Here is an 11,215-nt window from a genome sequence, read left to right as displayed (position 1 = left end):
AATTGGGTCCAGAGGCATCTATGGCAATAAATTCAACTGATAAACCACCCTCTGGCTCATCATGAAAAAAGCTGAACAAGACAGTGTTAAAAAGTGTTGAACAAGACAATATTAAAATTACTGGAAATGCTGAAAATGCAGATCAACACTTAAAGAAACAGTTTAAGAAGCTTTCTATTAAAATTCACTTTAAACTTGTCTAGATGAGCAAATTGGTTACTATGGTGGAAGAATCTAAGACCAGAGGACACAGCCTCAGAACAGAGGGCGTCCTTTTAGTATGTAGGAATCCCTCTAGCCAGAGTGGTAAATCTGTGGAATTCTTTGCCACAGGCAACTGTGGAGGCCAAGTCTTTATGTATACTTAGGGCAGAGTTTGATAGATTCTTGACTGGTTGGGGCATGAAGGGATGTTGGGGAGAAGGCAGGAGAATGGGGCTGAGAGGAAAATTGAATCAGCCATGATGAAATGGTGGAGCAGACTTGATGGGCCAAATGGCCCAATCCTGCTCCTGTATCTTATAGTCTTCTGGTCAAAGTCAAATGCTTATTTCAATATTTTTGGCTGGAAGATCTGCAACACTGATGGAATGCCTAGTATTTTTACTCATTGATTCTGTATGACCTGCTGCCAATCTGAAGCTTTTCTTGGTCTATTCTTCATTGAAACAGGATTTTCGTGATAAGTAGAGTGAGGAGTTCTTGATGTGGGTGTGCACAATAGTGTAGAGGTTAGCACAATGCTTTACGATACCAGCGACCCAGGTTCAATTCCCTCCACAGCCCGTAAGGAGTCTTTGCATTCTCCCCATGACCATGTGGGTTTCCTCTGGGTGCTCCAGTTTCCTCCCACAGTCCAAAGATGTACAAGTTGGTAGGTTAATTGGTTATTGTAAGTTGTCCTGTGATTAAACTCAGATTAAAATTGGGGGATTGCTGGATGGCGAGGCTCAAAGGGCCGGAAGGGCCTATTCCATGCTGCAGGCCAATAAATAAATAAATCACCGTCCAAATATTTGATAAATGTTGTAATGGTATATATCGCTAGCAGCATCATTAGGACCCTCTCCATCCAGGACATGCCCTCTCACAAACAAGAGAAAATCTGCAGATGCTGGAAATCCAACCAACACACACAAAATTCTGGAGGAACTCAGCAGGCCAGGCAGCATCAACGGAAAGAAGTACTGTCGGCATTTCAGGTCGAAACCCTTCGGCAGGACTGGAGAAAAAAACCTGAGGAGTAGATTTAAAATGTGGGGGTAGGGGAGAGAGAACCAGCTAGTGATAGGTGAAACCTGGAGGGGCAGAAATGAAGTAAAGAGCTGGGAAGTTGATTGGTGAAAGAGACAGAAGGCCAAAGAAGAAACAAAAAGTGGGGAGGAGCACCAGAGGGAGGCGATGAGTGGGCAAGGAGATGAGGTGAGAGAGGGAAAAGGGGATGAGAAATGATGAAGGGGGGGCATTACCAGAGTTTGAGAAATCGATGTTCATGCCTTCAGGTTGGAGGCTACCCAATTAGAATATAAAGTGTTGTTCCTCCAACCTAAGTGTGGTCTCATCCCGACAGTGGAGGAAGCCATGGATTGGCATATCGGAATGGGAATGGGAAGTGCAATTAAAATAGTTGGCCACTGGGAGATCCCGCTTGTTCTGGTGGACTGAGCATAGATGCTCAGCGAAGTGGTCTCCCAATCTACGTCAAGTCTCACCGATATACAGGAGGCCACACCAGGAGCACCAAACACAGTAAATGAACCCAACAGACTCACAGGTGAAGTGTCGCCTCACCTGGAAGGACTGTTTAAGGCCCTGAATGGTAGTGACATGCCCTCTTCTGATAACTACCATCAGGGAAGAGGTAGAGGAGCCTGAAGACCCACAGACAACATCATCTTCCCCTCAACCATCATATATCTGAATGATCCATGAATACTACGTCACTACTCCACTTTTACACTATTCATTGTAACTTGTCATAATTTTTATGTCTTGCACTGTATTGCTGCTTGAAAACAACAAACTTCATGACATGTCAACGATATTAAACCTGAAGCATTTATTGAGGACATTCACCAACTTTGATGTACAAAGAAGCTGTCTACGCAGGTTGTTATGGTAAGGCCTTAATAATTAAGTAGTATTCTCAATGTTCAAAGTAACTTTGAGGCACTGGTGTTTTATACCTAAAGATGCTGAATATTTTAAAGCAAGAAGTTTCCATTCAATCATTAATACATTAAAACCACATCCTTATCTTGGCCTCTCTGACCAGATCTCCAGGTTAAGACTCTTGGCAGTGTGGAGGATCAGAGGGATCTTGGGGTCCGAGTCCATAGGACGCTCAAAGCAGCTACGCAGGTTGACTCTGTAGTTAAGAAGGTGTACAGTGTATTGGCCTTCATCGATCATGGAATTGAATTTAGGAGCCGAGAGGTAATGTTGCAGCTATATAGGACCCTGGTCAGACTCCACTTGGAGTACTGTGCTCAATTCTGGTCACCTCACTATAGGAAGGATGTGGAAGCCATAGAAAGGGTGCAGAGGAGATTTACAAGGATGTTGCCCGGATTGGAGAGCATGCCTTATGAGAATAGGTTGAGTGAACTCAGCCTTTTCTCCTTGGAGCCACAGAGGATCAGAGGTGACTTGATAGAGGTGTATAAGAAGATGAGAGGCATTGATCGTGTGTGTTGGCAGAGGCTTTTTCCCAGACCTGAAATGGTTGCCACAAGAGGACACAGGTTTAAGGTGCCGGGGAGAAGGTACAGAGGAGATGTCTGGGGTAAGTTTTTTACTCAGAAAGTGGTGAGTGCATGGAATGGGCTGCCAACAACAGTGGTGGAGGCGGATACGATAGGGTCTTTTAAGAGTCTCCTGGATAGGTACATGGAGCTTCGAAAAATAAAGGGCTATAAGTAAGCCTAGTAATTTCTAAGGTAGGGACATGTTTGGCACAACTTTGTGGGCCAAAGTGCCTGTATTATGCTGTAGGTTTTCTGTGTTTCTATGTTTAATCCCAGCATACCAATCATAACATCCCAGTACTCAGGGAGTGTGCACACCAGCTCACTAAAGTCTTCATGGACATCTTCAGCACTTCACTCTTCCAAACTGCTACACACATATGCTTCAAATCAGCCTCCATCATCCCTGTGCCAAAGAACAGTACATCTTCAGAACTATATAACTACTGTCCAGTGGCACTGATGCCAATCATCATGAAGTGCTTTGAACGGCTGATAATGGCACATATCAAAAGCTCCATTCCTACCACACTGGGCACTCACCACTGACAGAACCACTCTACAACAAACACCATAGCATCTGCCATGCACCTGGCCCTGACACACCTAGAAAACAAGGACAGTTATGTCAGTTCAGCATTCAACACTATTGTCCCTCAGACCTTGGTGAACAAGCTCCTACTCCTCAGTCTAAATAGACCACTGTGCTGGACTTCCTAATGAACAGACCTCAGGTGGACAGAATGCACAACTGCTCCTGCCTCCCCATCATCCTCAAATCAGGTAACCCCAGAGCTGTGTACTGAGCTCATTACTTCATACTCTGCTCACACATGACTTCACAGCTAAACATCCTAACAATCACATCCAAACTGCCAAAAACATCACTGGCATTATTATTATAATATTAGGGGGGGGGTTGTTTTTGTTTTGTGTTGTGTCAGATCCAGAAGAACAATGATTTCCTTCTCCTTACACTTGTGTACAGAAAATAACATCAAACAATCTTGAATCTTGAATAAAATTGATGGGTATTATGAAGGAAGCCCCATTTATTTATTTCCAAACCTGAATTAAGAGCTATTAAGAAAGCTGCTCACGACACAAGATATACAGCCCACTTGTAGACACAGAGTAGCATTACATGAGCAACACCTCAGTGCCATTGAGTTGCTATTAATTAATCTCATGATCTTTTAATTGAACTTTTAAGAGTATTAAATAAATTGCAAGTCCCATTTTAATGCAAGGAAAACAGAGCTAATTACTTTTCTATGCCTCTTGGCTGCATTAGCAGAAAGCTTCTCTAGGATTTTATATAGACTCCTTAATTCTTTTCTATCATATGTGAAATATTATTCTGTCACTCCACTTCTATTAAATTGAATCTGTGCAAATTCATGGAGACCAATATCTTGCTTATTCCTTTTAATAATATGTGGGATATTTTCTGATTCAATTTTAAAGAAGTTCCCTCCCTTAGGTTACTGAATGTGTGCAGACATCTGCTCTCACGTTGATTTGGAATGTTTCACCAACTTTGCTAATAAAGTTTTCTCTCAACTTGCTATGTCCATCTCTAGTTCTTCAACTTCTCTATCTAGTAAAAGGCTGACACAAATGTATACTAATAATCCACCAACTCATTATCTTATTCTGCTCCATTCCATTATCCAGTGCCTCTATCTCTTTTGCAACAGTTCCAATCTTGCTTTTCCTTTAGTGCTGGATGCCCTGTTACTCTAATTGACTAGGGCCTCTCTCTGTTCCAACTCACATATCTGTGTTCTCAAACTGTTTTACAGGATCTTGGTAGGGTTTCCATTGTGTTCACATAAGAACTTAAGAACCTAAGAAATAGGAGCAGGAGCAGGCCATGTGGCCCATCGAGCCTGCTCGGCCATTCAGTAAGATCATGGCTGATCAGGCCATGGACTCATCTCCACCTACCTGCCTTTTCCCCATAACCCTTAATTCCCCTACTATGCAAGAATCTATCCAACCTTGTTTTAAATATATTTACTGAGGTAGCCTGCACTGTTTCATTGGGCAGAGAATTCCACAGATTCACCACTCTCTGGGAAAAGCAGTTCCTCCTCATCTCTGACCTAAATCTTCTCCCCCGAATCCCTTTCATAATTTTATATGTTTCTATAAGATCTCCTCTCATTCTTCTAAATTCCAGCGAGTGCAGTCCCAGGCAACTCAATCCCTCCTCATAGTCTAACCCCCTCATCTCTGGAATCAACCTGGTGAACCTCCTCTGCACCACCTCCAAAGCCAGTATATCCTTCCTCAGGTAAGGAGACCAGAATTGCACGCAGTACTCCAGGTGCAGCCTCACCAATACCCTATACAGTTGCAGCATAATCTCACTGCTCTTAAATTCAATCCCTCTAGCAATGAAGGTCAACATTCCATTTGCCTTCTTGATAGCCTGCTGTACCTGTAAACCAACCTTTCGTGATTCATGAACAGGCACTCCCAAGTCCCTCTGCACAACAGCATGCTGCAAATTTTTAACATTTAAATAATAATCTGATCTTTCATTTTTCTTTCCAAGGTTGATGACCTTGCATTTACCAACATTGTACTCTATCTGCCAGACCCTTGCCCGCTCACTTAACCTATCTATATCTCTCTGCAGACTCTGTATTTTCTGCACAATTTGCTTTTCCACTCAATTTAGTACCATCAGCAAACTTAAATACACTACACTTTGGTCCCCTCTTCCAGATCCCACCAGGCTTCACACATCCCTACAACAGTGTCAGCACCAAACGTACGTTCCTCTCCCCTCCATTCAACATTCCACACAAACCCAGCTCCTGAGGCACTTTGCGTCCATGTCCTAAGTTGCATCAGGTTATTGCAGACATATGTCATGAATTTTCTGTTTTGTGGCGGAGATGCAGTGCAAGACATAACAATTAATTGAAGATACAAAAAATAAAAGAGGAAGGACACAGCCAGAAGAGCAATAAAGAAGTAGTGTTCCTGCACCATTCGGAAACCTGAGGGCAGAGGGGAAGAAACTGTCCCTAAAACAGTGAGTTAAAGTGTTCAGGTTTCTGTATCTCTCTCCCAATGGAGATAATGATAAGAGGGCATGACCCAGATTCTGAGGGTCTTTATGATGGATGCTACCTCTAGAAGATCAAAGTTCAAAGTAAATTTATTTTTAAAGTACATACTGAATATAAACACAAGAAAGTCTGCAGTTACTGGAAATCTAAAGCAATATGCACAAAATGCTGGAGGAACATGAGAACATAAAAAATAGGAGCAGGAGTAGGCCATCGAGCCTGCCCCGTCATTCAATAAGATCATGGATGATCTGTCAGTAAACTCAGCTCCATCTACCTGCCTTTACCCCATAAACCTTAATTCCCCTACTATGTAAAAACCTATCTAACAGTATCTTAAATATATTTAGTGAAGAAGCCTCAACTACTTCCCTGGGCAGAGAATTCCACAGATTCACCACTCTCTGGGAAAAACAGTTTCTCCTCATCTCCATTCTAAATCTTCTCCCCTGAATCTTGAGGCAATGTCCTCTAGTTCTAGTCTCACCTACCAATGGAAACAACTTTCCTACTTCTATCTTATCTATCCCTTTCAAAATGTTGTATGTTTCTATAAGATCCCCTCTCATTCTTCTGAGTTCCAGAGAGTATAGTCCCAGGCGACTCAATCGCTCCTCATAGGTTAACCTCTTCATTTCTGGAATCAACCTGGTGAACCTCCTCTGCACTGCCTCCAGAGTCAGTATATCTTTCCTCAAGTATGGAGACCAGAACTGCACACAGTACTCCAGGTGCGGCCTCACCAGTACCCTGTATAGTTGCAGCATGTTCTTGAATTCCATCCCTCTAGCAATGGAGGCCAACATTCCTTTGTACCTGCAAACTAACTTTTTGTGATTTATGAACAAGCGCTCCCAAGTCCCTCTGCACAACAGCATGCTGCAATCTTTCACCATTTAAATAGTAATCTTCTCTTCTATTATTCCTTCCAAAGTGGATGATCTCGCATTTACCAACATCATATTCCATCTGCCAGACCTTGGCCCACTCACTTAACCTATCTATATCCCTCTGCAGACTCTCCACATCCTCTGTACAATTTGCTTTTCCACTCAATTTAGTGTCATCAGCAAATTTTGCTACACAACACTCAGTCCCCTCTTCCAAATCATCAATGTAAATGGTAAACAGCTGTGGGCCCAGCACCAACCGCTGCAGTACCCCACTCACCACTGACTGCCAACCAGAGAAACACCCATTTATACCAACTCTCTGCTTTCTATCGGTTAACCAATCCACTATCCATCCCAATACACTTCCTGCAACTCCATGCATTTGTATCTTATTCATAAGTCTCTTGCGCAGCACCTTATTGAACGCCTTCTGGAAATCCAAGTATATGACATCCACCAGTTCCCTTCTATCCACTGCACTCATTATGTCCTCAAAGAACTGCAGTCAGTTCGTCAAACAGGACCTGCCCTTTCTGAATCCATGCTGCGTCTGTCTAATGGAACCACTCCTTTCTAAATGTTTCACTATTTCTTCCTTAATGACAGCTTCAAGCATTTTCTGGACTACAGATGTTAAGCTAAATGGCCTATAGTTGACCATCTTTTGCTTACATCCTTTTTTAAAATGTTGTGTGACATTTACTGTCTTCCAATCCGCCGGAACCTGCCCAGAGTCTAGAGAGTTTTGGTAAATGATTACCAAAGCATCTACTATAACCTCTCGCCAATTCCCTCAGCACCCTGCGATGCATCCCATCAGGACCAGGGGTCTTATCTACCTTCAGGCACTCTAGTTTTCTCATCACTGTCTCTTTAGTGACAGTGATTCTATCGAGATCCTCACCTCCCATTTCATCTACAACATCATTCTTTGGCATGTGTCCTCCACCGTGAAGACCGACACAAGATAGTCGTTCAAGGCCTCAGCCATTTCCTTATCACCCAATATCAATTTCCCCTTCTCATCTTCTAAGGGACCTACATTGACTTTAGCCACCCTCTTCCACTTTATATATTAAAACTTTTGGTATCTGTTTTTATATTTTGTGCTGATTTACTTTCATACTCTATCTTCCCTTTCCTTATTTCTTGTTTAGTTGTCCTTCGTTGCAGGTCAGGCAGCATCCATGGAAATGAATAAACAGTCAACGTTTTGAGCCAAGGCCCTTCTTCAGGAATGGAAGGGATGGGCAAGACAACAAAATAAAAAGGTGGTGGAAAGGGAGGAAGGATAGCTGGATAGGAAAGAGAAAAATAATGATACTGAACATGTTAGCTATGTAATAGCTTGAGATTTATTTTCTTGGTTGGCATTTACACGGAAAAATAAAATAGAATTTACAAAAATTATACAGGAAGACTAACAAAAGAAAACAAGCTGCATGAATTTAAAAAAACTGAGAGCATGAGTTGTAAATAGTCCTTGAAAGTGAATCTGTAGTCGTAGAATCAATTCAGAATAGTGATGATTGGAGCTATCCATGCTGGTTCAGGAGCCTGATGGTTGTAACAACTGTTCCTGAACCTGGTTGTGTGGGACGCAGGGACTCTGTTATCTTCTGCCCACTGATAGTAGAGAGAAGAGGGCATGACCTGGATGGTAGGGATCTGTGATGATGGATGCTGCTTTCTTGCGGCAGCACTCTATTAAAACTTATTCAATGGTGGGGAGGGCTTTACCTGTGATGGAGTCGGATGTGTCCATCACTTTCTGTAACCATTTCCATTCATGGGCATTGGTGTTTCCAAACAGGCTACCATGCAACCAGTTAGGATACTCTCCACTGTGCATAGAACATTGAAATCTACAGCACATTACAGGCCCTTCAGCTCACAATGTTGTGCTGACTATGTAACCCACTCTAGAAATTGCCTGGAATTTCCCTACCACATAGCGCCATGTGCCTGTCTATAAGATCCTATTGTATTTGCCTCTATCACTGTCTCTGGCAGTGCATTCCATGCACCCACCACACTCTGTGTGAAAAACTTACCCCCATACTTACTTCCAAGCACCTTAAGACTATGCCGCCTCCTGTTAGCCATCACAGCCCTGGGATAAAGGGCATCTCTAGAAGTTTGTCAAAATTCTTGGTGATGTGATGAATCTACGCAAACTTCTAAGAAAGTAGAAGCACTCTCATGCCTTGCTCTGCAGCCTGTTTCTATCCTGTGCATTGATGCCTCCATACTAGTCAGCGACACAACCAGTCAGCACGCTCTCCGCCATACTTAAAGCTTCAGGAGTAAACACAGAGGGAAAAATCCAGAGCCGCAGTCCCTAGGGCAGTCCTACATTCAGTTCAATGTTGACTGGCAACTCCTGCAATGCTGCCAGTACCAAACTGTATTGATCTCTGCCGTTCCTTCACGTTCATCTTACTACATGGGCAACAGCTTGCTCTCCATATTTTACTGCCCAGGCTTGTGTATCTAGACAGCTAGGACACAACATCCATGATCAAGTCTGACCGATGGAGGCCTCACCTCACAATGCCATTAGCTAGCTTAACAAATCTCCGCATGGAATCTCATCATTTTGTTTGAAACTCCATAAATATTAACTAATTAATAATATACAGTAGTGTGCCATTTATTGCGACATTATTACAGCTTGATATGGAGTTCGGAGTTCAATCCAGTGTCCTCTGTTGGGAGATTGTACATTCTCCCCATGGAATGTGTGGGATATCTCCGGGTGCTCCAGTTTCCTTCCACGGTCCAAAGATGTACTGGTTAGTAGGTTAATCAGTCATTGTAAATTCTCCTATGGTTAGGCTAGGGTTAAATTGGAGGTTTCCTGGCAGCATGGCTTTCTGCAATTATATTAAATTTAAGTTAATTATTCAAATATTGCATGAAATTATCCTGTTACTGGTGTGACCGTCATACAGTTTAAGATGGTGCTGTTGAAGCTCAGCAACTACTTTTGGTACCAATGAAACAGAAAGCAATTAAATACTTTGTTAATCAGGCTTTTTCTGGTAACCAATCTCCAAAAACAATAGCCTGTAACTTGTCTTCGGACTTCTGAGGCAATTCGATGCTGCAGAACCAAAGCGAGACGAGGCATGGGGCCCATCACCGAAGTGAGGAAAGACTCAAAGTTTGATCGATTTAATGCTGGGCTAAATTGGAAAGGTCAGGTTCAAGCCCAATTGAGGCAACAGAGTCCAGGCCCAGAGTGTATTGAAGTGATAGAACCCGATGATTGGACGACGATTTAAGCGCTAGGCCAGATTGAAGAGGTCAGGGTGTCAGGGACCGAGGAGGGAGAAGAACCGGCCAGGACATTTACTTGGCTCTGCGCTGAACTGAGTTTGTGCTTCATGACTGTGGATAGACCATCTTCGTGGACTTCAGTTCTGAATGCTTTTTGCTTGCTTTTATCATTTGCACAATTTGTATTTTTTTCTCTCTGCACATTGGGTGTTTGTCAGTCCTCTTTTTTTTAAATGGGTTCTTTTGGGTTTCTATTTTTTTATGCCTACCTATAAGGAGATAACTTTTAAGGTTGTATAATGCATACATACTTTTGATAATAAATGGAACTAATTTCCCCCTACCTTTGGGATTTCTAGGATTTCTAAGATTTCCCTAGAAAGTGAGAATTATTACTAAATCCACCCTTCCCTTACAATCCCAAGTGTAATGTAGTTAAATTATATTGGCTAATTTCATTCATACTAATGTTTCATATTTCCTCTACATTGATGCCATCAGGTAGGTGGTACAGGAGCCTGAAGACCAACGCTTCAAGGTTCATCAACAGCTCCTTCTCCACTGCCTGAGCTTGAAAACCCAAATTATACCACAAACCAAATTTCCCATAATTTGTACTAATACTGCTGTGATACTTTATTGTGTCTTGTAAGTTATGTATAACTTATGTTGATTTAAGTTCATGCAATTTGTGTTTGGTATGTTTGTAACATACTGTGCTGATTTTCATGGCACTTACACCCTGGGCTCATGACAATGAACGTGAACTTGTATATTCCTCTGCAAAATTTATGACCACTTATCCAAACTTCCTTTGAGGAGCAGAAGGCAAAGAGAGATCCCAATCTTCGGTACTTGCAAATTGAAGTGAAGAAGTTGGAATGTGCAAAAGCTAGTCCAGGCGAACCTGGCCATACACTCAGCCACAAGAATATCTCATTGACTCCAAGAACATGCCTTTTGTATCTTATCGTAGCTCATTGGAAAACAATAAATTCCCACAAATCCTTTTCTATTACAACAAGCATCTCTGATCAGCAATGGGAAACCTAAAAAGATAGAGGATTATTGGCTCTTTCTCTGACCTTGCAACATCACTTTTTTAGAGGGGAAGAATAAAAGTTAGGTTCATTCTGCATTTCTTTCAGATAACGTAGTTATTGACTTTGGGACATCAGTTTTATACCTATGGCTTGTAAAAAAGCAT

This window comes from Hemitrygon akajei, chromosome 6, assembly GCF_048418815.1.
Source record: "Hemitrygon akajei chromosome 6, sHemAka1.3, whole genome shotgun sequence".
Classification (NCBI taxonomy): Eukaryota; Metazoa; Chordata; class Chondrichthyes; order Myliobatiformes; family Dasyatidae; genus Hemitrygon; species Hemitrygon akajei.
This window is presented reverse-complemented; position numbering follows the sequence as displayed.